Source organism: Prionailurus viverrinus, chromosome C1, assembly GCF_022837055.1.
Source record: "Prionailurus viverrinus isolate Anna chromosome C1, UM_Priviv_1.0, whole genome shotgun sequence".
NCBI lineage: Eukaryota > Metazoa > Chordata > Mammalia > Carnivora > Felidae > Prionailurus > Prionailurus viverrinus.
Genome location: NC_062568.1, coordinates 40337257 through 40360190, shown reverse-complemented (window position 1 = coordinate 40360190; position 22934 = coordinate 40337257).

Sequence of the window (22934 nt, the reverse complement as noted above, 5' to 3'; positions counted from 1 at the left end):
AGGCTGACTTACTCATACAAATATAGCTGATGCCCAATAAAGGAGAACCCAAGCATCATTACTCTGCTCATTGTGAAAATTCCAGACCTAGATTCCTTCATTCATGAGCTTTTTGCTCCTCTTCATCTTATTCCTGGATTTCTGCTTGACTTTTGGAACCATAAGTGATTTAGTTTTTCTAAAACTAAACACTCTTTCTTAGACATATACTATAGACTAGCTTCCTGGATGCCTCTGACTTCTATAGTTAAATAGTTAACTACCTTCTGCATGCCTGTCTCACTTTCCCATCAACCCCACTTTGGGGCTTTATAGCTCTTTCAGGGGACATATTCAAAGCCTCTTATGAATGCTAAGTCCTATTCCTCTAGGGAAGCTGCCCTTAGGAAGAGCAGGGAGGAAAGTCCTCAGAGCTGCCTCACAGACTTTCTCCTGCTCTTTCCTGAGCCAGCACATAAGCCTACTCTTATCACAAATAAGGCCTCAGAATATTTGAGACTGTCCACCCAGGCGATGATGTGTAGGGTCCCTCACTTCCCTATATCCAATTCAAATATGCAGGCAACTTGACCAAACACCCGAATTCTTTTTCATTTTTCCTGCTCATGCAAGGTACTCATTCAAATTGGATCATAGGAACGAACATCCTTGGCTATTTCACAGCTCCCCAAGCTGGTTAAATTCATTAAATTCTAATGTTCAAATTGCACCCCACTTATACTGATGATTTTAAATATTCCACTTAGATGGTCCAGTCACAATAGCCTTCCTTCAATTCTTCAAATACACTAAATATGTGGTAATAGGGCTTATTAGGCATTGTATGATCTAGCCTCTGCTCACCACCCCTATCTTTTGCCATTTCCTTCCTCTCTCCAGCCATGCTAAACTTCTTTTAGTTCCTCGAATGCTCTCACTGGGATCCAGGATTTCACACTTATTTGTGCTTTTGCCTAATATTATTTAGCCCCCAGCTCTTATTCATCCTTATAACATTACCTCCATAGCCCAAGTTTGGATTGGATGGTCCATCTGCATGCATGCATGGTAGGGACCTTCAGAGTATCATGATTTAATGGGAATTAAAGTTACATCTGTTTAGCATTTTCAAAATGTTATCCTAGTTATACCTGTTTATTTGATTATCTCTGCAACTGCCCTGAAAGCTTTGTGAGGGCAGAGGCTGTGTCAATATGGTAAATGGTCAATGTGTATTTGTTGAATGAAGGAATAATCAAACTATAACTTTCCAATAAATCCTCCCAGTGAAGTGTCTCACTTCTACTTAGATTGGTTACACTATGGGCATATTTACTCTTGTGAACACGGAAAGCCTATTCTGCCAGCGTTGCCTGACCCTGTCTCCCTGTATCAGTGTTACAGGTGGGTTTTAACTTGTTTTGAGACAAGTAAAATGAAGTTTCCTTAGTTTTTATTAAATTAATTTTCTGAAATAAAAAAAAAAAAAATCTCAGACAGCAAATACATTGCCATATTCACAGACTAAGCATGCAGGCTTCCAATGAAAGGTATTTGAAAATCCATTCCGGAGCGCCTGGGTGGCGCAGTCGGTTAAGCGTCCGACTTCAGCCAGGTCACGATCTCGAGGCCCGTGAGTTCGAGCCCCGCGTCGGGCTCTGGGCTGATGGCTCAGAGCCTGGAGCCTGTTTCCGATTCTGTGTCTCCCTCTCTCTCTGCCCCTCCCCCGTTCATGCTCTGTCTCTCTCTGGCCCAAAAATAAATAAACGTTGAAAATCCATTCCATTCTTTATTCTTATGTATGAAAACGTTGACTTCGACAGTTTATAGTCCAAAACGCAGAAACCTCAAAGTTGGCAGAGAATGTTATCTGGAAGGCAATGCCTGACCAAATGCTGAATTATTATCTCATTCCCAGGAAATGTCCTCCCTCTGAGTCATTTTTGTTATGATTCTACCATTAGCTTGAAATTGAGGGGATTTTCATAAACAATCTATTTTTTTTTTCTTAAGGCAACTTTAAAAGCAATGTTTTTGAGAGTTAGTGGAAATGGCACTAATGAGAAAAGTCTAAATTGTTTTTGCTGACCAAAGCCATCCTCATTTTTGCTGAATCACCAGCCATGCTATGCTTTGCTTTTTGCTGTCATTGAAATGTGTTTATATATCTTACTAAAATAGAAACAGTCACCATAATCAGTTCCCTTGGAAAGGAAGGAAACATTGGCCTTTCCTTCACAAGAGGATGTTTGTTCATGGGAACAAATACCAGCAGTAAGTCTTGCCCAAATTTAAGGATCACTGATTCATTTTTTTTATGAGATTTCTGTATCAAATGGGTCTCAAGCACTCCAGAAGTTTCCAAACCTGTTCAAAGAGTAAAATACTAATTTTTTCTCCAAGTTTGATTTTGAGTTTATCCTATCTAATTAATAGAGTCAGTTAATCAAACATTTGAAGATATACCATTTCATTCTTAAACCTTTTAAGAATGAAAGAGATAATAGTCCTTTTTAACCTCTAACTTCAAAACTCCAGATAACCTTTTTTATTATTTTTTATTATTAATTTTAATTTTAATTTTTTAATCATTATTAGTTTTGTTATTAATCAGAGTAACTACCCAAGCAAATACTTAAATTTCCTTCAACATCTTCAGGTGGTCAGAGGCTGTCCTGAGACCCGAGATCAGAACATTCAAACTACAGATCTTAAAATTGTTCAATCAGTTATAAGATTCTAGAATGTGCCCAATTCAACAGCAGTATAATAAAAGTGGGTGTAGGGAGTGGGGATGGCTTGGTGAAGTCACAAGATCAGTCCCATGGGAACAAGGTATAGAAAGGAGAAGTGTTAATGGTGAGGAGGAAGAAAATAGGGTAGACTCTAGTCTTGCAATGAACCATAGATTATGTTAGGACATTGACCCAGAGAGAGATGTCTGGGACAGGTTAAGTCATCAACATTCCTGAGTTGTTGGAGCCACTTGACCACAGGGGACAAGTCCCAGTCATGGGTTATTCTGCTGATTGCTTTGAGCAAAATGATCCTTCTTACCTGTTGCACGTGTCTGTCATGTGCATTATCTAGCTATATAGCTTTCTTTTTAAGTTGCTTGAGACAAGTATCTGTATCTTAAAATAATCTTGGGGCGCCTGGATGGCGCAGTCGGTTAAGCGTCCGACTTCAGCCAGGTCACGATCTCGCGGTCCGTGAGTTCGAGCCCCGCATCGGGCTCTGGGCTGATGGCTCGGAGCCTGGAGCCTGTTTCCGATTCTGTGTCTCCCTCTCTCTCTGCCCCTCCCCCGTTCATGCTCTGTCTCTCTCTGTCCCAAAAAAAATAAATAAACGTTGAAAATAATCTTAAAATAACCACCATGCTACTATGCCTGGCACAGAGCAATTAGCAGAAAAGATTTATTAAATTGATGAATACATAAATTTTTACAATACTTGTTCAGTGTAACAAATTACTGAGAAAAGTATATATCTTCAAGACAGTTTGATCTGCACTATTTAGATGATAGATAATATACAATCTGTTACTTGGTTAATACTTCTAAATGCATATGTTTAAGGAAAACCCTAATTCACCAACAGAAAATGTAAGACAGCGTCTTCTTATTTGGAGTATCCTGATATTTAAATGGAACAAAACTCAGCATTTTAAATTGCTTAGTTTAAGACTAGTTCTGCTTTCTCATCTTTGCTAAGCTTCATGTTTGTCATGGGCATAGTTACACTGTGTATTTATTCCACAGCATTAGTTCATCCTGAAACAAAATGTGGTGCTTCCGCTACTTGACATCTATTAGCTTCCTCCACAACCACCCCACCATAACCACTCAAATTGTTTTTCACCTTTACTGTGCAAAAAAACTTTTACTAGTAATAAAAAAATTTCCATTGGCCTTTATTATTCCTAAAACATGACAAGAAATGCTATGTTATGTAATCTTACAGAAACATTTTACACGTGAAAAAACCTGAAAGTTCAGAAACTTACATAAATTGCCCAGAGTCATATATATGACAAAGCTGCTGTCACTAATACATAAATGGAGCTCAAAAGAGGGATTGATATAGAGAAATAGATTTGATATTGGTAGCTGATGGATCACTGATAATTGTTGACACCATGGGAATGCATGGAATGACTAGCAAAGGGAGAGAACGTGGAGAAGAAAGAATGACAAGTAAATCCCGGGTGAATCTGCGGTGATTAAAAATTCTTACTATGAAGAAGCAGAAAGAATGAGAGAAACCAAGAAGGAACAGTAAAATAGGTAAGAGACTAAGAAAAAAAAAAAAAAAGGTCAATAGTGTAGTTGTTATAAAGAAATCAAGGAAAACGAAAACTGAAAAAAAAATAGGTTCTGTATTTGTTAATTATCAAGTTACTAGTAATCCTAACCAACGCATTTGCTAAGTAGTTGTGGAGATAGAAGTCAATTTGCAAAGGAGAAATCAAGAAGTTAAGGAGAGCAAATATACACAATATAGATCTTACATGAATTTTGTGTCAAAAGGATGGAGAGAAATAAAGCACAAGTTTGAGGTGGAAGCAGAATCAAGGAAAATTCTTTTAGTCTCTTTTGGCTTGAGGGAAGGGACAAAGTGTAGAATGTGAGGCCACCACTAACTGAACAAAGTCCTCAAGGGGAACGGAAGGATTCCCTTAGGGAGACAGGATGAGAGAAGGGGGTGGTGGGTGAAGTTACTGATGTTAAAGGATAGGGAAAGGAAATAAATGAGATTAATTTTATCCCTGACTGAAGACATATAGTCACACACTTATAAAGAAAAGATGTATAGGATAAAGAGTCGCAGAAAATCTGACAATATTTGGGGCCATCCCTGTAGGGAACAAGAAAGGAAACTAAAAGCAAGAGTTGCCTGGAAGCATTAAGTGCCCGGAGGGAGGGTGGGACTCACAATAAATTCCACACTTTCCCTAATAGAACTCAGGGCAGGAAGTTCCCTGCCCACCATGGCTCTTCGAATCAAACACTCTTGTAAGAGAATGTTGAAGATGAGAAGCGCAGATTGGCCAGATCGAGAAGCGGCAATATCAGCTACATTCAACATACAACAGTAGTTTCAAAAGCCGGTGCAGTCCTTAAGTTGTGAGGCAAAGTAAGGCCCTCCCTGTATCATTACCCTCTCCGCACTTCATCTACTCCTTCTTCCTCCCAGAGGATGAACATCCTTCATTTTTCTTTTCTTTCTCCTCACCTATTTTTCTCAAACCCTACCCACGTTACACCATTTATAAAAATCACAGCTGAAAAAGGCGTATGTGTCCTCTTCAAATCCAAACACACGTGAGTGGAGAATACTTTCTTTTTATTCCACTTTGACATCAGTGTGCCAAGTTATTAAGCCAGGCACAAGTCTGCATGCACTCCTGAGGACTGCAGAGCAAGGAGTCCTGTGACAGGAATGCTGACAATGAGGAAGCACCTTGTGACTTGATGGAGTTACTGATCAGAACTTATAATTTTTGAAAAATTTCCCTTGGAATTAAAATTCTATACTCTAGCACTCCTATCTATCTCTATATATGGATTAAAAATCATTTTACATAAACTTACATTTTGAATGAAATGGAAAGTTAGGTTTTCAAGTATCCTCCCCCCACTCACACACTCATTTAACTTTTTTAAAAGAGTTATTTATTTATTTTTGAGAGAGAGGGAGAGAGAAAGTGTGAGTGCAGGAGGGCAGAGAAAGAGGGAGACAGAGTATCCCAAGCAGGTTCTGCACTATCAGTGTGGAGACCAATGTCACACTTGAACCCACAAACTGTGAGATCATGACCTGAGCTGAAGTCAGACGCTTAATCGATTGAGCCACAGGCGCCCCCACATTTAACTTTTCAAATTACCAAATTCTCATTAATTCAATCTTGCCACTGACAATTTGGGGTAATTCACGTATGGGCTAAATTTAAATCTTTCCTTTTGCATATTAAGGAAATTAATAGAGTCAACACAATTTCAAGGGCATTTTCTATTTGAATGTGTAAACTGTATTAAAGTTTGGAGTGAATATATGCCAGTGGAAACATTTCTACGGGGAGGTGACTCAGTACAACGTTGCCTAACCCACAGAGCTGCTGATTATCTTCCTATATTCCTTCAAGCAGGCCCTCCAATAGAACACATGTTAACCTAGACCCAGGTCCTGTCTGTATCTGCATTCCTATGTAAGTACTTATTTTATTTTATTTTTAAATTTTTATTATTGAAGTAAATTATGATGTGTTATATTAGTTTCAGGTGTGCAACATAATGATTAAATATTTTATTGATTCAAGCAGTTCACCAATTCTAATCAGTCTTGGTCACAATTAGTGTTTTACTGTACAGTTGACTCTTGAACAACACAGGTTTGAACTGCATGAGTCCACTTATACGTTAATATTTTTCAATAAATACAGGCTAGTACAGCAAATGCTTTTTCTTTTTATGATTTTCTTTTCTCTAGCTTACTTGATTGTAGGAATACAGTATGTAATACATATAACATACAAAATGTGTGTTAATCGCTCTTTATGTTATCAGTGAGGCTTCCAGTCAGCAGTAGGCTATTAGCAGTTAAGTTGTGGAGGAGTCAAAAATTATATACAGATCTTTGACTGTGCAGGTGTCAAAGCCCCTAACCCCCTTGATGTTCAAGAGCCAACTGTAAGTTCATGTTTATTTTACTTTTGTCGTTCCAAGTATAAATTATTGTATTCCTATGATCTTCCTGAAAATAAAAATTTATTTCACCAGTGTCAATCTAAATGCTTTCTTTTGCAATCCCTATCAAAATAACACCAGCATTCTTCACAGGCTAGAACAAACAATCCTAAAATTTGCATGAAACCAGAAAAGACCCCGAAAAGCCAAAGCAATCTTGAAAAAGAAAACCCAAGCTGGAGACATCATAATCCCAGACTTCAAGCTGTACTACAAAGCTGCAATCATCAAGACAGTATGGTACTGGCACAAGAACAGACACTCAGATCAATGGAACAGAATAGAGAACCCAGAAATGGACCCACAAATGTAGGGGCAACTAATCTTTGACAAAGCAGGAAAGAATGTCCAATGGAATAAAGACAGTCTCTTCAGCAAGTGGTGTTGGGAAAGCTGGACAGTGACATGCAGAAGAATGAAACTGGACCACTTTCTTACACCATACATAAAAATAAACCCAAAATGGACGAGAGACCTCAATATAAGACAGGAAGCTATCAAAATCCTCGAAGAGAAAGCAGGTAAAAAATTCTTTGATCTCGGCCGCAGCAACTTCTTACTCAACACGTCTCCAGAAGTAAGGGAAACAAAAGCAAAAATGAACTATTGGGACCTCATCAAAATAAAAAGCTTCTGCACAGCCAAGAAAACAATCAGCAAAACTAAAAGACAACCGACAGAATGGGAGAAGATAATTGCAAATATCAGATAAATGATTAGTATCCAAAATCTATAAAGAACTTACCAAACTCAACACCCACAAACAAATAATTGAGTGAAGAAATGGGCAAAAGACATGAATAGACACTTCTCCAAAGAAGACATCCAGATGGCCAACTGACACAGAAAAAAATGCTCAACATCACTCATCAGGGAATACAAATCAAAACCACAATGAGATACCACCTCACACTTGTCAGAATGGCTAAAATTAACAACTCAGGCAACAACAGATGTTGGCGAGGATGAGGAGAAAGGGGATCTCTTTTACATTGTTGGTGGAAATGCAAGCTAGTGCAGCCATTCTGGAAAACAGTATGGAGGTTCCTCAAAAAACTAAAAATAGAACTACCCTACAACCCAGCAATTGCACTACTAGGCATTCATCCACGGGATACAAGTGTGCTGTTTTGAAGGAGCACATGCACCCCCATGTTTATAGCAGCGCTATCGACAATAGCCAAAGTATGGAAAGAGCCCAAATGACCATCGATCAATGAATGGATAAAGAAGAAGTGGTATATATGTACACAATGGAGTATTACTCGACAATCAAAAAGAATGAAATCTTACCATTTGCAACTATGTGGATGGAACTAGAGGGTATTATGCTAAGCAAAATTAGAGAAAAACAAGTATCATATGACTTCCCTCATATGAGGAATTTAAAATACAAAACAGATGAACATAAGGGAAGGGAAGCAAAAAGAATATAACAACAGGGAGGGGGACAAAACATAAGAGACTCATATATAGAGAACAAACAGAGGGCTGCTGGAGGTGTTGTGGGAGGGAGGATGGGCTAAATGGGTGTCATTAAGGAATCTACTCCTGAAATCATTGTTGCACTATATGCTAACTAACTTGGATGCAAATTAAACAATAAATAAATTTTAAAAATAAATAAAAATTTTCAAAAAAGAAAAAATATGCTTTCTTTTGTTTCAGATCAGAGGTAATGTTTCAAAAGGAAATATTTTCAAAAGCCATGACAATTCTTGTCACATAGCTGAGTGAAAATGAAGAAAAATCTCTACCAGATAACATTTTTAAAGCCTATTATGAGATATTCTGTCTATTTAAAAGTAAAAAACTGCATCTGCTTAAAAATATTTTTTACTATTTATATTTTGTATTAATTCTGACTAGGTATCTAAGTTATTTACTGACATATAGAACTGTTAAATAAAATTGTATGTTGTCCTTACTTTAAATAATCTTGGGGCTCCTGGGTGGCGCAGTCGGTTAAGCGTCTGGCTTCAGCCAGGTCACGATCTCGCGGTCCGTGAGTTCGAGCCCCGCGTCGGGCTCTGGGCTGATGGCTCGGAGCCTGGAGCCTGTTTCCAATTCTGTGTCTCCCTCTCTCTCTGCCCCTCCCCCGTTCATGCTCTGTCTCTCTCTGTCCCAAAAATAAATAAATGTTGAAAAAAAAAAATTTCAAATAATCTTAACTTTCCCTTTTATTTCAGTGTAATTGCCCAACAATGACCTCTCTAAATTTATAATTTCTGGAATCTTCACTAATTTTTATTTTTTACAGAATGGTCTGATGTTTGTAATTCTCTCAGTCATGCCACAAATGTATTCATGCCACAAATTTACATTCAAGACATGGTATATCTAGCCATGTACTGTGTTAGATGCAATAATCCAGAAATGCTCTCTGCTCTGTAGGACACTACATGGGGGTGAAGGATCAAATCAGGGAAACAGATTCTGTGTGAAGCAAGGTGACTATATGAGAATACAGGTAGTGGTGGTAAGGGGAGGACCTACCAAAGTGTCGTGAAGACAGCATACAGGACTGTTTTCAGGGGGGTGGGGGGATGGGTAAGGCTGAGCTGAGTCCAAAAGAAAAGGCCTTGAAGATCCCTCACATGTGGAGCTGGGATCTGTGAGGGAGGGGAGAGACCTTCCAGGGCAGGCAAAATCATGGGGATGTGATCAGGGGATGTGACTAGAGTCAATATGACTAGATGTTCAGGTGTGCAAGAGAAGGGGAGGGGCTCATTCTCCCTGACTTTATAGTTATCTGAAGATTGGACTTTAGTCCTAAATTCAAATTGCTTCAATATTTAAAAGTTTGCATCTAAGAATTTGACTGAAGTCACAGCACCTCTATTCTTGACTACAAGATGAGAAATGGTGTCCAAATAGTTCGTTCATTTGGGGAAAGGAAAAGTTCATAGAGCAAAATTTTAAACTGTGGGGCCCTTTTGAGGAGAAATAGAATATATACCAGAGGAAACAGAGGTTCAGTGAGCTTATGGGTTGAGAGAGAAGGGGATGGGGTTCAGGACTAAGAAGGACTTTCTTGTATAGCTCAAGTCTGGTATGATTTGGGAAGGCTGTCCCAGAAATGTTTCCTTGTAATGAAGGAAAGGCATATGAGGGGCTCTTTCCTTCTTGATTCTCTTACTTTTAACTCAACAAATAGAAATCAGATTCCAAGATACCCCAAAAGAAGTTAAACTGCCTGAGGAAAATCTGATATCTGCAAATCAGTGTAAACTAGCTGTCATATACTTTGCATGAGTAATAAACTGAAAGAGCAGCCAAGGAGAATAGGCTAGTGAAGAAGGAGGGGGAAAAACAAAAAGCAAAACCAGAATCTCGGGCTGAAGATAAAAACGTGATAAAATCATTTTTTCAAAGAATGCCAAGAACTCAGAGTTGAAGGTTGGTCTTGTCAACTTCTCAAGTCTCTAATTCCTCTCAAGAAAAGATGTGATGAATAGATAAGAGTAATTTATAATGAACATTTCAGTAGTTGCTTATAAAGTACTTAAAGGTGCTTCAGAGCTATTCTTTTAAGTCTTTAAAAGTTTGACCATGCTATTAATTTCTGTTATAAAGAAGATGACTGACTTAGAAATGTACACATAGGTCCAGTCAATTATCACAAACCTAGAATTAGTAGAGTCCAAAACAAAAAAGCTATACTGATGTGTGTTTACTCCACTACTCACTTAGCATTTGAAGCTAAATTTAAAAGCAAAAACCTATCACCCTTTTTATGAGGCTTCATCAGTTATTAACGAAAGATTATACAGGCTTACACATAAATACATATAAGGGCTCACTTTAAAACAAACAAACAAAAAACCACTTTATAAATAGACTAAAAAGCATGATGAACCTCTCTAGCCAATTTTGCAACAGGCACTCCCTGTTGCAAAAACATTCCAGCAGTAAAGAGTCAGTCATGTTAGGAAGCATCCAGGGTTCTGACTGCTGAGGAGGCAGAGCTCCTTGCTGGGTCTGGGAATCCCTGCTCTGGCTGGGAGCGAATTGCTATGAAGCACTTGAAATCTACAGATCAAAAAAAAAAAAATCTCTCTCAGATATTCCAAATTAAAAGTTCTGCATTGAGTTCTAGAGACAGCAGACTCATACATGGGAGAGACTTGAACAAAGCTTGATAACGGAGTAGATCAGTATATCTTGCTCGTGATTTCAAAACCTAATCTAAAGCATTGCCTCCAAATTAAGAATTAATATTCTAACACAAACATAAATTTGTAAAATTATTGTTGTACTCTGCTACCTTAGTAAGACATTGTCTTTGTCCAATATAAAGGTAGTCACTATTTTATAGGTGGAAACATGAAGCCAGAAAGGTAAGGAGTTTTCCTTATATCACACAGCAAATAAATGACAGTTTAAATAAAATTCAAATATCTTCAACCAATAACCAGAAAAAATAACAATAATATAGCTAACAATTTTCATCACCACTTTTTAAATGTTTATTTATTTTGAGAGAGAGAGAGAAAGAGCATAAGCAGGGGAGGGGCAGAGAGAGAGAGAGAGAGAGAGAGAGAGAGAAAATCCCAAGCAGGCTCCAAGCTTAGCTTGCAGCCAGATGTGGAGCTTGACCTCCTGAACTGTGAGATCACGACCTGAATGGAAATCAAGAGAGAGATGCTTAACCAACTGGGGCACCCAGGTGCCCCTTGATCACCATTTTCAATTCTTTACATGACTTTTATGTTTATTTGATTCTCCTACCTACATGTAGGTTGTAGGTACTACTATTGTTTTTACTTTACATATGAGGAAAGGAAGCACAGAGTGCCTATATAACTTCTGCAAAGTCATACACAGCTAGTAAATAGGCAGAAGTGAAATTCAGTCAGCCTAACTTCACAGCCCATAATCAGAACTACTATACCTTCACACTTTATTTCTCGATTGACCTCCTCATAGTAACAGTTGATAGGCATTTTGTCTATCAGACACCATAAATGAATTCATTATAGAATAAGTCCTCCCTCTAGTCCTCCCTCAGAAGCAAAACAAAACCATCAGGGTGCTTTTTGGTGGAACAATCTGTGACCCAGGATCTGCCTAGAGAAGACAGCCCCATTACCCACAATTCCATAGCTTTTGTGGTCCAGGGCCTCAATGCTCCTGAGGCTTCCTGACTCCACCAGCCTTCGTGTTAGTTGTATTCAGGCATTCTCTCCATGTACACAGTTGTTTGTTTTACAGAAACATAATAACACATTTAAAGTATCCATCTGTTGCTTAAATCCTCTCTATGATAGTCTTGCCAAATGTTCTGGAAATTTGAAACTTCCCATGATAACTCATCTGTCTTTGGACAACTTTAACAGAGAAATTTCTTTCTCACATGGAGATAAAATCTGTTTGTAGCTTCCTTTTATTTTTTCCAGTTAAAACCTTTAGGTCTAATCTGTTTTGTTTTTTTCTTATTTTGAGCATTTAATCAACATTACAGACTCCATCCCAAGAAAATATGGCTTATGGGCAATTTCTGGGGCATTGCCTAAGGTGTATGATGGTCTATGGGCCTTAGGCTTAGAAACCCTTCAATAACAGCCCTTCAAGTGCTTTAAAGGAAAGAGTACTCTTCCCCTCTGTACCGTGTAATACGTCCAAGTACAGAGACTTGCGCTCTTCTCTCCCCACTGAATTGTATCTGCTTAGACATTTGCCATTCATTTCAGTCCATGGAGACCTTTATGAATCCCAGTTCTATGATCTAATGTATTCACTTGCCTTCCTTCAAGTGACTTTTAGGCTTCATCAGCATGCCCATTGTTTTCACCATAGTCAGTGACAGAGATATCGGCCAGGAAAGCTGGAGACAGAGCACCAAACAAAGGATATCACCTGAGGGAAGTGGGGGGAGTGACCACTGTATTTTTTGCAAAGATTGTATACTGGAACTTAAGTCCACAAATGCACAAGAAAGTGAGCACTTTAACAAACAGAATATAAAACAGATGCAATTAACTTTATACCCCAAAGAGATTTGCTTTTGTTCTGATTTCTCCAAGGTTAGGATTAGTTCAGGAATTGGACTAACTCAGAGGATGTGGAAACACATGAAAGCCACATGATTGAGGGTCTAGGTACTGATTGCAAAACTTTTTTTTTATGGTTTAGGATATAACCTTAGGAAACCCAAGTATTTGGGTTCCAAGTCTAAAGTGCCTCCAAATTCTAGCCTTCTAAATAAACAGAGTGACTATCCAATAACTGTCTCTATGGCTTGAAGGATTCTCACGGCCAGTAACTTTACAAATGCCATGTTGGGGATTAAGTTTTTTTAAACCTAGTTTATTAATTTAATTTACTTGAAAAAAAATTTTTTTTTATGCTTCAAGGGTAGCTTTTACTTCTAGTGTTCTAAAGTTTTGTGGACAGGTGCACAATAAGCTTTTTCATCTATTTTCTAGATTTTATAAATTAAATCATATCCCTTCTAGCACTTAGCATTTCAGAACTAAGTGCTTTAATGTAGCCAGCATTGTGGAAGAAGATTGAAAATATTTGAGCCAGAGGATCCCACCCTGTCATTAACTACCCAAATGATCATGAACAATTGTACTACCCTTTCTGGGCCTCTTACTCGTCGTGTAGAAATGGAGGGATCTGGGTTACTTCTCTAAGGTCTCCTCTGGTTTTCAAAATTTTGTTATTCTAATTCCATTAAATTAGAAGGGCGCACTGAAGAATCAGAACAAAGTCAAACAGCAGTACCTGGATTCTTTTCTGTGCCTTAAACTTCAAGGCTGCAAGTATGATCTTAATACACGAGGGCTATTACACAACATAATTTCATTGTATCAGTAATGCACAGTAGATCACACGATACAATCCCTCTAACTCAACAGTTCTTAAATTTGGTTGTGCATTGGAAACACCCAGGAAGTTTTAAAATCTGATGATGCCTAGATCCCACTCCCAAAACTTCTAATTTAATTGGTAAGGAGTAAGGCTACCTACACCAATAGGATTATAAAACCTTCTCCAGTTTAGAACCAGTGCTCCCACCCATAGCTCTCAATTCTCAATGCATGCCAGCGTCACCTGATAATTTTTCAAAACGTGCCAATGCCTAGGTCCACTTCCACATTCTAATTCCATTGGCTTATGACACCAGGGCGTCAACATGTTTTAAAAGGTGATTGTCACAGGAAGACAGGGCTGGGAACTACTTCTCTAATCTCTACCACACAAGTTCTTTCTATTTGAGAAAGTATGCTGGCCTCCTACTCCATCCCACACTGGCCACTCATCAAATGAAAAACCTTTGATCTAATTACAAGGTACAGCTCCACCTCCATTATATCAACCTAGAGCAGCCGCAATTTCCTGCTTGTCCGCTAGACCATAACCTCTTATCTTGTCAGTTAACCACTGCTCCCTGTTCTGTGGCCATACTTGCCATTCAATGGTCTCCCAAATGTTTCTTTCAGATTGTAGTCCCATTTCTTAATTTCGATATGCTTTGTTCATCAATTCTCCCTTTACATGGAATACTTTTGCTCTCTATTCCAAACTTTCTCTGCATCCTGGATTATCCTGATCAAATTTCTCCTATGATCCCAACTAACTACTACTGAAGGGAATCTAAAAGAGATACCAAACTGAAACAAATCTGCCAATTATTGCCAGCAATCAATCAAATGCTAGGCTTATACAGCAAGAGAATTGGAAAACACACACACACACACATGAATGATTTATAAAACTGTGGCATTTTTTTCCGTTCCACATTTGTTTCAGTTCTGGCCAGGCACCTTAACAAATAGAAGGATTAGTCTTGAGAAAGCACAAAGATGAGAACCGTAAATTATCAAAGGAATTAAGGAGTTACCAAAAGAAAATGATAGCAAAGATTAGAACTTTAGTCTGGAAAGATGAAAGCATAAATCATTTTTAAATGGTGACTAAAACACTGTTATTTTCTCAAACATGAAACATAGAAGCTGAAAGAACAGTTTTAGAAAAAAATGAGAGTTACTACTGCAGAGTAATTATAAAACAAAATTCTAAGGAGCTTGTGCAGGGTAAAAATAAACAGGCTCATTGATGTCCTAGATAAATTCGATAAATAATTGAGATATAATGGGTTTTTCAGAAAGTAAAAAAAATAAATACCTAAATTGGGAAAGAACTTTACAAATTTTTAAAGCATCTTCTTATGCATGGTCTTATTTAAATTTTATAAAACATTATAAGTTACAAGAAGTTAGAGCTGTTCTGAGTACATTCTGAACATTTTGAAGTCAGTATGGTACAGGCATCCATCATCTTCCACATATCTCCTTTGAGATACTATTTGAAATGCAATGCTGTGCTGTATTTACTTTAGTGGCATTTATAGCCTTATGACCATGAGGCTAATGAAGCTTGAAGCCTTAAGCCTTTCTCTTGTAAAGTTTCTTTCCAAGCCTTAAGAGGAGTGCGGGCAATCAGTTCCCTTGATCATATGTTTTTGTCAAATACCAAACGTAAATTATTGTTATTTGTTGTAATTTTCCTGTTCATTCTGAATATTTACTTTTGTATGGACTCTGTATCGGTAATTTTATAATCTTTACCTTAAGTATGGAATATGTGTCCCCTCCTGCCTCTGGCTCATTATTCCTAAGTCCTAGTGTCCTGCTAACCACTGCAAGGCCTTTGGTATCCTTCCTGGTTGTCTTTTAAAACTCTTTCATCAACACTCAGCCTTTCAGCTTCAGCTGTTCCTTGCCATCTCTCCACAGCCTTCTCCTTCATTTCTGATGACCGTGTCGTTTATCCAAGGGTGACACAGTTTATCAGGTAAAATTTTCCAGCTATTCCTTTTCTCTCAAAATGTTGTTTCCCCTACAATTTTCCTCCTTTTCCTCAACCATGGAGAAGGTTCTTAACCTTAGAGAACTCTGGAACTCTCCCAGCCTCCTCTCTCATTTCAACCACCCACCCTTCTCCTGCTCCTCAGACCCCTTCCTGCCGCCCATGAGCACACTCAGCACTTGCCACAGTTACGGTCTCATTTAGTAGTCTCTCTCTCATAAATTTCCATTCCTTGACCAAAGGAAGAAGAAACACACACACACCCACCCACCCCCACACACACACGAAATACTGAAAACCTCTTTTCTCTTGAACCTTTTTGGCATGAGTGCCCCAAAAGGAAGAAAGGGAAGATTTGTGGCAATGGCTCCTGGACTGACCTTGCAAGCAGTGCTTTTCCCACCGGAGATGTGGCCAGAATAGACACCGGAAAATGTTAAAAAACAAAACAAAACAAAACAAAACAAAAACAACAAGCACCACCACCGGAACATGGTTTCTCTTTTCACTACATGTGGTTTAGTGCACCTGGAGTTCTAACATCAGGCTGAGCTATGCAGAAAGCGCAATAATGTCACCCAAGGTCTACATTATACACATGCACACACCGTACAGCCTGGGTCAGAAGCGTTTGTTAATTAGTCAGGGCTGATTTCAGGAGTTCAGCCATGAGTTAAAGATTCCACTGTGTCAGCTCTAAACTACCCACACAATATAGAAAAGGGCAAATGTTTATTTTACCAAGATTTCAATAATGTGGGCGTAAGCTCGGAGAACTACAATACTTAGAAGTTTATCTAGAAGGCATAACTAAGTAGACTATCTCAGTCACTGAATATTTTAGTTATCAAGCCTTTTTCTCAATTAAGTAATATTAACTGGTGATTCTGGAAAATGTTTCTAAAAAGTTAGCATGGTATGGTCTCTTAATTTTCCCCCCAGAAAACCTTCTAACAATTCAAATCAGATTTAAATAAAGATTTTAGTAAAGCAGCATTTAAAGGAGAGTCCTGGACAGGATCAACATTGTAGTTGAATAGAAACACACACAGTCTGCCAAGAAAAAAGAATAAACAATTTGAACTTTGCCTTAGATTTCAGTCTAGGAATTTGCAGTACTTTAATGCTACATATTTTGTTCAACCTACAAAAACCCACAATGTTTATGGAAACCTAGGAGAGCCAACTTCCCAGTAAATATTCTTAGTATAATAAAACATTAATGCTGTGCTAACATCACAAGTTTTCATATATTCAGAAGCAAACTGTAGTGATTTCCTGCATGTAAAAGATTTAGTAATTAAAATAAATAAAATTATAGCTAAACATATAACCTTAGATATTTTTCATGCCTGCCATTTGCTAGCTCCTCAGTAATAATTTAGCACCAGGGTACTGGCATATATCTCTGGGAAGAAAAAAAAAACAAAAACAGTGTACAAATAATAACCAAATTCTGTGAATTCCTGACAGTTCTAAAAATTTTGACATATAATCACTTTTAGTTAAACATATATGCCCTGATGGGTAACTGAGTGGCTCAGTCGGTTAAGCATCTGACTTTAGCTCAGGTCATAATCTCACAGTTCATGAGTTTGAGTCCCGCTTCAGGTGAGCCCCACTTTTTTCTCTCTCTCTTCTTTTCCCTCTCTCCCTCTCTCTCTCTCTCTCTCTCTGAGCCTTGCTCACTTGTGCCCTCTCTCTCTAATATATATATTAGAGACTGAGATAGTCTATACTCTCCTACCCATCAAGACAACCCTGGGCATTCACTTCCTTTCTTTTCTTTTCTTTTTCTTTTTTTAAATATAAAATTCATTGTCACATTGGTTTCCATACAACACCCAGTGCTCGTCCCAACAGGTGCCCTCCTCAATGCCCATCACCCACTTTCCCCTCTCTCCCCCCCCCATCAACCCTCAGTTTGTTCTCAGTATTTAAGAGTCTCTTATGGTTTGACTCCTTCCCTCTCTGTAACTTTTTTCCCCCTTCCCCTCCCCCATGGTCTTCTGTTAAGTTTCTCAGGATCCACATGAGTGAAAACATACGGTATCTGTCTTTCTCTGCCTGACTTATTTCACTTAGCATAATACTCCCACTTCCTTTCAATAGGGTAGTGGTGCACACTCACTGAAAATGCTGAGTCACAGTCATGTGAGGCATTCGTGCCATCTCCTGTTTAGGATTACCTAATGAAGAAAGCTCAAAAGTGGTGAGCTAAGTAATGACCAAGAAGGAATTTAGTCCATGACTACTATTGGCTATCTTTCACTCTTTCTTGAGCTGAGTTCTGTAAACTTATACTGCCTCAGGCATGAGGAAATAATTGGCTTCACAAAAGTACAGGTCAGATTCCTTACAATATTAAACTGGGACTTACAGTACAACAAAAAATCCATGGGAGACAGCCAAGACAGCCAAGCTGAAGACAATAATCAAAATAACAATGCTTTCCTAAAAGTATTGGACTAGTTTCTTAGCATCGTCACAATAAAAATGGACTAACACTCAGCAGAGCCACTTAGGGCATATGCAGCCTAATTGTAGTCCAAACATCATGACACAGCAGAAAAAATTGGGCAGACTCACCTCCTCCCAAGCGGTAGGCACAGCAATAATCTTTCAAACCTCAGAAAGACATCCCAGCACACTGATACTCAGACTAGAAAATTTTGTTCTAAAACATTAAAAACAGTTTCCTATATACTTACAGGTCTTTTTTGCTGACTGTACTTGTTATACTTTTACTTCTGTTAGCCTTGTGTTTGGCATATAGTTGAATGCTATGCACTAATAAACAAATGATAGAAAGAAAAGTTAATAATATGGAATATAATATGGCTGAATCTAATTCTTAAAATAAGAATTCTTAAGAATGCTTGACTTGGAAGAATTGCCCAGAATGGGATCCCTCAAGGTTGATCTGGGTTTTTTTTTTAATTTTTAATGTTTATTTATTATTTCTGAGAGAGAGAGAGAGAGAGAGAGAGTGTGTGTGTACACGTGTGCGTGCATGTAAGTGGGAGAGAAACAGAGAAGGAGGGAGACACAGAATCTGAAGCAGGCTCCAGGCTCTGCACTGTCAGCACAGGGCCAGATGCAGGGCTCAAACCCAGGAACCACAAGATCATGACCTGAGCTGAAGTCAGATGTTTAACTGACTGGGCCACCCAGGTGCCCCAATGGCCTATTTTTATGTACCAAAAGAAGTTATTGTTAATTAATGGATCCATTCATTTATTCAACAAATATTTATTGACTATCTTTTGGACACCTATTGTCCTAGGTTTCTATGATTCAGGGATCAACAGAACAGGCTTGGACACTGGTCTCATAGAATTTACATTTTAGGGGGAAAGATATTTTTTAAAAAATTAAAAAGGAGCAAACAAATAATGGTATAGCTATGATTGTGATTAGGGTCCAAATGGGAAGAGTTTGGAGAAATGGAAAAGTGAGAGCTGATTATGCAGAGCCATTATAGGCCATGTTAGAATTTTCTGTTTTACCGTGAGAGAAATGTGGAACATTTTTTTTTTTTCAACGTTTATTTATTTTTGGGACAGAGAGAGACAGAGCATGAACGGGGGAGGGGCAGAGAGAGGGAGACACAGAATCGGAAACAGGCTCCAGGCTCTGAGCCATCAGCCCAGAGCCTGACGCGGGGCTCGAACTCACGGACCGCGAGATCGTGACCTGGCTGAAGTCGGATGCTTAACCGACTGCGCCACCCAGGCGCCCCGAAATGTGGAACATTTTAAAGTGTAAAGGCGGGCTACAACATGATTACAATTTCATTTTGAAAAGAACACTCTAGTGATTTATGAGTAGAAAGGATTGGAGGAAATGAAAAAACAAGATGATGGCAGGAGTGGATAGGAGTAAAGGTCCAGTTGGGAAGCTATTGCTGTAGTCCAGCCAAGAGATAGTGGCAGTTGAGCCTGAAGAGTGGCAGATTCAAGGTTGAGAAATGTACAGACTCAAGATTCACCTACAAGGTGGCATCAACACATGCTTACAAAAAGTACAATAGTCAAGGGTAACATCAGCATTTCTGTCATGAACAATTGGGAAGATGAGGATGAGAGACTGAGAATACTAGATAAAGAGTATGTTTGAAGGATAAGAAAATGAGTTTGGATTTTGATATGTTTAAATCAAGATGCATGAGAGGCGACCAAGAGGGGACAGCAAATAAATGTATATATGATTTGGTAGCTGAGAAGGGAAATCGATGTTGGAGAAACCAATCTCTGAGTTGCTGGTGTATACATAGTATTTCTTTATACATTGTGGGAGTGGATGAGCCATCATAGGAAAGGATGTAGACTAAGAAAGAAATAAGGATCCAAGACTGATTTTTGAGGAAACTCTAACTGCTAAGTAGAGGAGGAGGCACCACCAAAGGGGAAAGAGAGGGTTAGCCACGTGGGGCAGAAAGAACACTAGAGTGTGTATTACACTGTGTTGTATATTACAGAAGCCAAGGAAAGAGAGACTTTCAAGTGGAGAAAGTGATCAGTCAAGGAATGCAAGTTAGGGGAAGACTGGAGCCATATTTCAGATTTTACAATATGGCCACCATTGAAATCTAAGCCAGAACAGCTGGAGTGGTACGGTAGGTTGAAGAGAACTTAACTGTGAAAGGCAAATAAGGCATTAGGAAAATGTGCATAGATAACTCTTCCCAGAAGACTGATCATGGGCAGAATTTTGAGCCTGCATTTCCCTATTTGTGAAATGATGATGTGAATATAATCACACTCAGAAAATATCTTGAGAAATACAAGGGTAAAGCCCCGTGTTTGGGATCATTCCATTCAGTTTGGTTCAAATAATATTTCTTGAGCACATGATAGAACCTGGGACAAAGAACAAAGATGAATAGAACAAGGCGCATTCTTGCCAACAGCTAATGATTTAATGGAGAAGACAGACAAAGAATATACATTTAAGAAAATGCAGTACATTTGAAGATGAAAATATGCACAATGTGCTATGGCAGAAAGGAAGAGGACCATTTACCCCAACTGGGAAATTTGAACTAAGCTGTGAAGGAACAAATAGGAACTAGCTGGGTGGTAAAAGGAAGTATAGAGATACCACAGAAGGAACTTATGAACATAAACAAAGGCCCAGATTGCTGGAAAACATTAAAACCCTGTATACACCTGCCCATGGAGAAACGACAAACACTTCAGCTACTAGAATACAAAATTGGAGCGGGAGAGTTAAGTTTGGAGAGGAAGACACATCATGTTCATGAAGAACTTGGGGGCTGTTTTAAGGTTTTACCATATATTCCAGTAACTATCTTGGTTCAAATCTAAGATGAATCACCTGTTAGTTCCATGACTTTGGATAAGTTACATAAACTTCTGGAGCCTCAATTTCCTCAGTGAAAGTATATATTTTTAATTTCCTTCATGAAAGCTTAAATAATTTCTGCATCCTGATATGAAAATTTCATGAACTCTCAATTAGGGTTAAAAATTATTTTCAGAAAAAATTATTAACAGAGGATGAAGTAGCCTTAAGCCATCTAATTCAATCTACTCATTCTACATATAAAGAAACTGAGTCCCAAGGAGATTGAGAACTTATTAAAGTTCATGCCTTGAAGAAGCAGCAGAGCTTAGAGCCAATCTAAGTTCTGTTTTCTGATACTATGACACTATTGAACATTCTTCTCTTCCAGGATTTAAAAACTGAAGCAACCAAAGAGTAAAAGAGCAGGCACAGTTCATCAAATGCCAAAGTGTCAGTAGAGATGCCATACTCTGGTGGCCACAAAACTGAAGGTTGAGAATGAAGACAGGGACAAGGGGTAGGATGAGGCAGTCACATCTCCAGCCATTTCTTCCTTCCTGGCAAATCACCATGAGCTTACAGCTTGATACGTATGTTGTAAGAGGCATGGGTTTTGACAGCAGCCAGGCCAGGTTCTTAGCCCTTAGTTGTCTTTCTGTCCAATTGTGTTTCTGTATCTGTGCTGTTTTCTGTATCTGTACAATCTGACAATAATGCCTTTTTTATGAAGCCTGATAAGTTAGGATATATGGACATGCTTAACATATTGCCTGACACAAAGGAGACAACTAAATATTTGTTTTATTTATTCCTTCAAACAAAAATACAGGACAGACCACCAGAGGCACAATTCAAGTATATTTAATGACATATACCCAGATAACTTATTTTCAAGACACCCCACAGAATCGAGGGGGCACAATAGACAATTTTATAGACAATTGTCTATCTTCTGAATTTCAGACTGATCTGCTAAGTCCTAGACAGCTAATGAGAAACTAGTCAACAGCTCAGAGACCAAAGATCAGAGTCTGAATTGGACTTGGTGGAGACTTTAGCTAACAAGAAAGGAACATGTGATGGTTAGTGGGATAGGTGTGGTGTCTGTCATAGAAAGAAATGCAACTGAAGGTAAGAAAATTAAAATGGGTAAAGTAGGGAAAGAAGCTGTTAGCTACCACGTCATTGTCTGAGACACAAAACATGCTCTGGCTGTGCAGTCATAAAATGCTTTCTCTGTAATTATTAACAGCTGTCGCCTGGAAATTATTTTTGAGTTCATTCCAATGTGAATAGTAAGACAGGAAGAGTAAGCACTTTTCCTTAACTGCATGGACTTTAAGGAAGAAAGTATAAAGATTTGTGTGAAGTGGCCATGAAACTGGTTCTGTAATCTTCACATGACTCTGTACACTCCAACTATCTGATGAAAAAAAGCAGGGATCCTGATAGAACAAGCCAGGAGCAGGGTGCACATGAGGATTTTGAACCATGTTTCATTGCCTCTTCTTTCCTTCCCTGTAATTTGCTAACTTCTCTTCTTCAGCATTTGGCAACTTACATACTTCCTGTTGAAATAGCAAGGCAACAAAGGCCAAACTAGGCTCTCTACATCCTTTTAATCTTGAGCCTCACAAATATTTTAATTTGCCAAAAGCATACCACATACCATCTCTCTTCACCTTTTGGATTCCACAGTCCTTTAAACCCTCATATCACAGGCTAGGTGAGGACAAAAGTGAATCTCTGTAATTCTCCCTCCTTTTTTTCTGTTTAAGAAATTTTGATGAGAAGAAATTAGGAAATACAGATGAGTTTCATTCACTTTGCAACCATTCACGGAATACCTACAATGGGTCAGGTGCTGTGTTAGGTACATGAGACACAAGGATAATAAAACATAGATCCTGCCCTCAGATATGTTCAGTCTAATGGGGAGTAGACATGAAAACTAGTCTTTGTACTGCACTGTAACAAGTGCTATGAAAACAGTAAGCATGGATTAAAAGGTCTCATTCTACCAATAGACAGATCAAGAAAACATTCATGAATAAGAGCTATTTTTAGGGGCACCTGGGC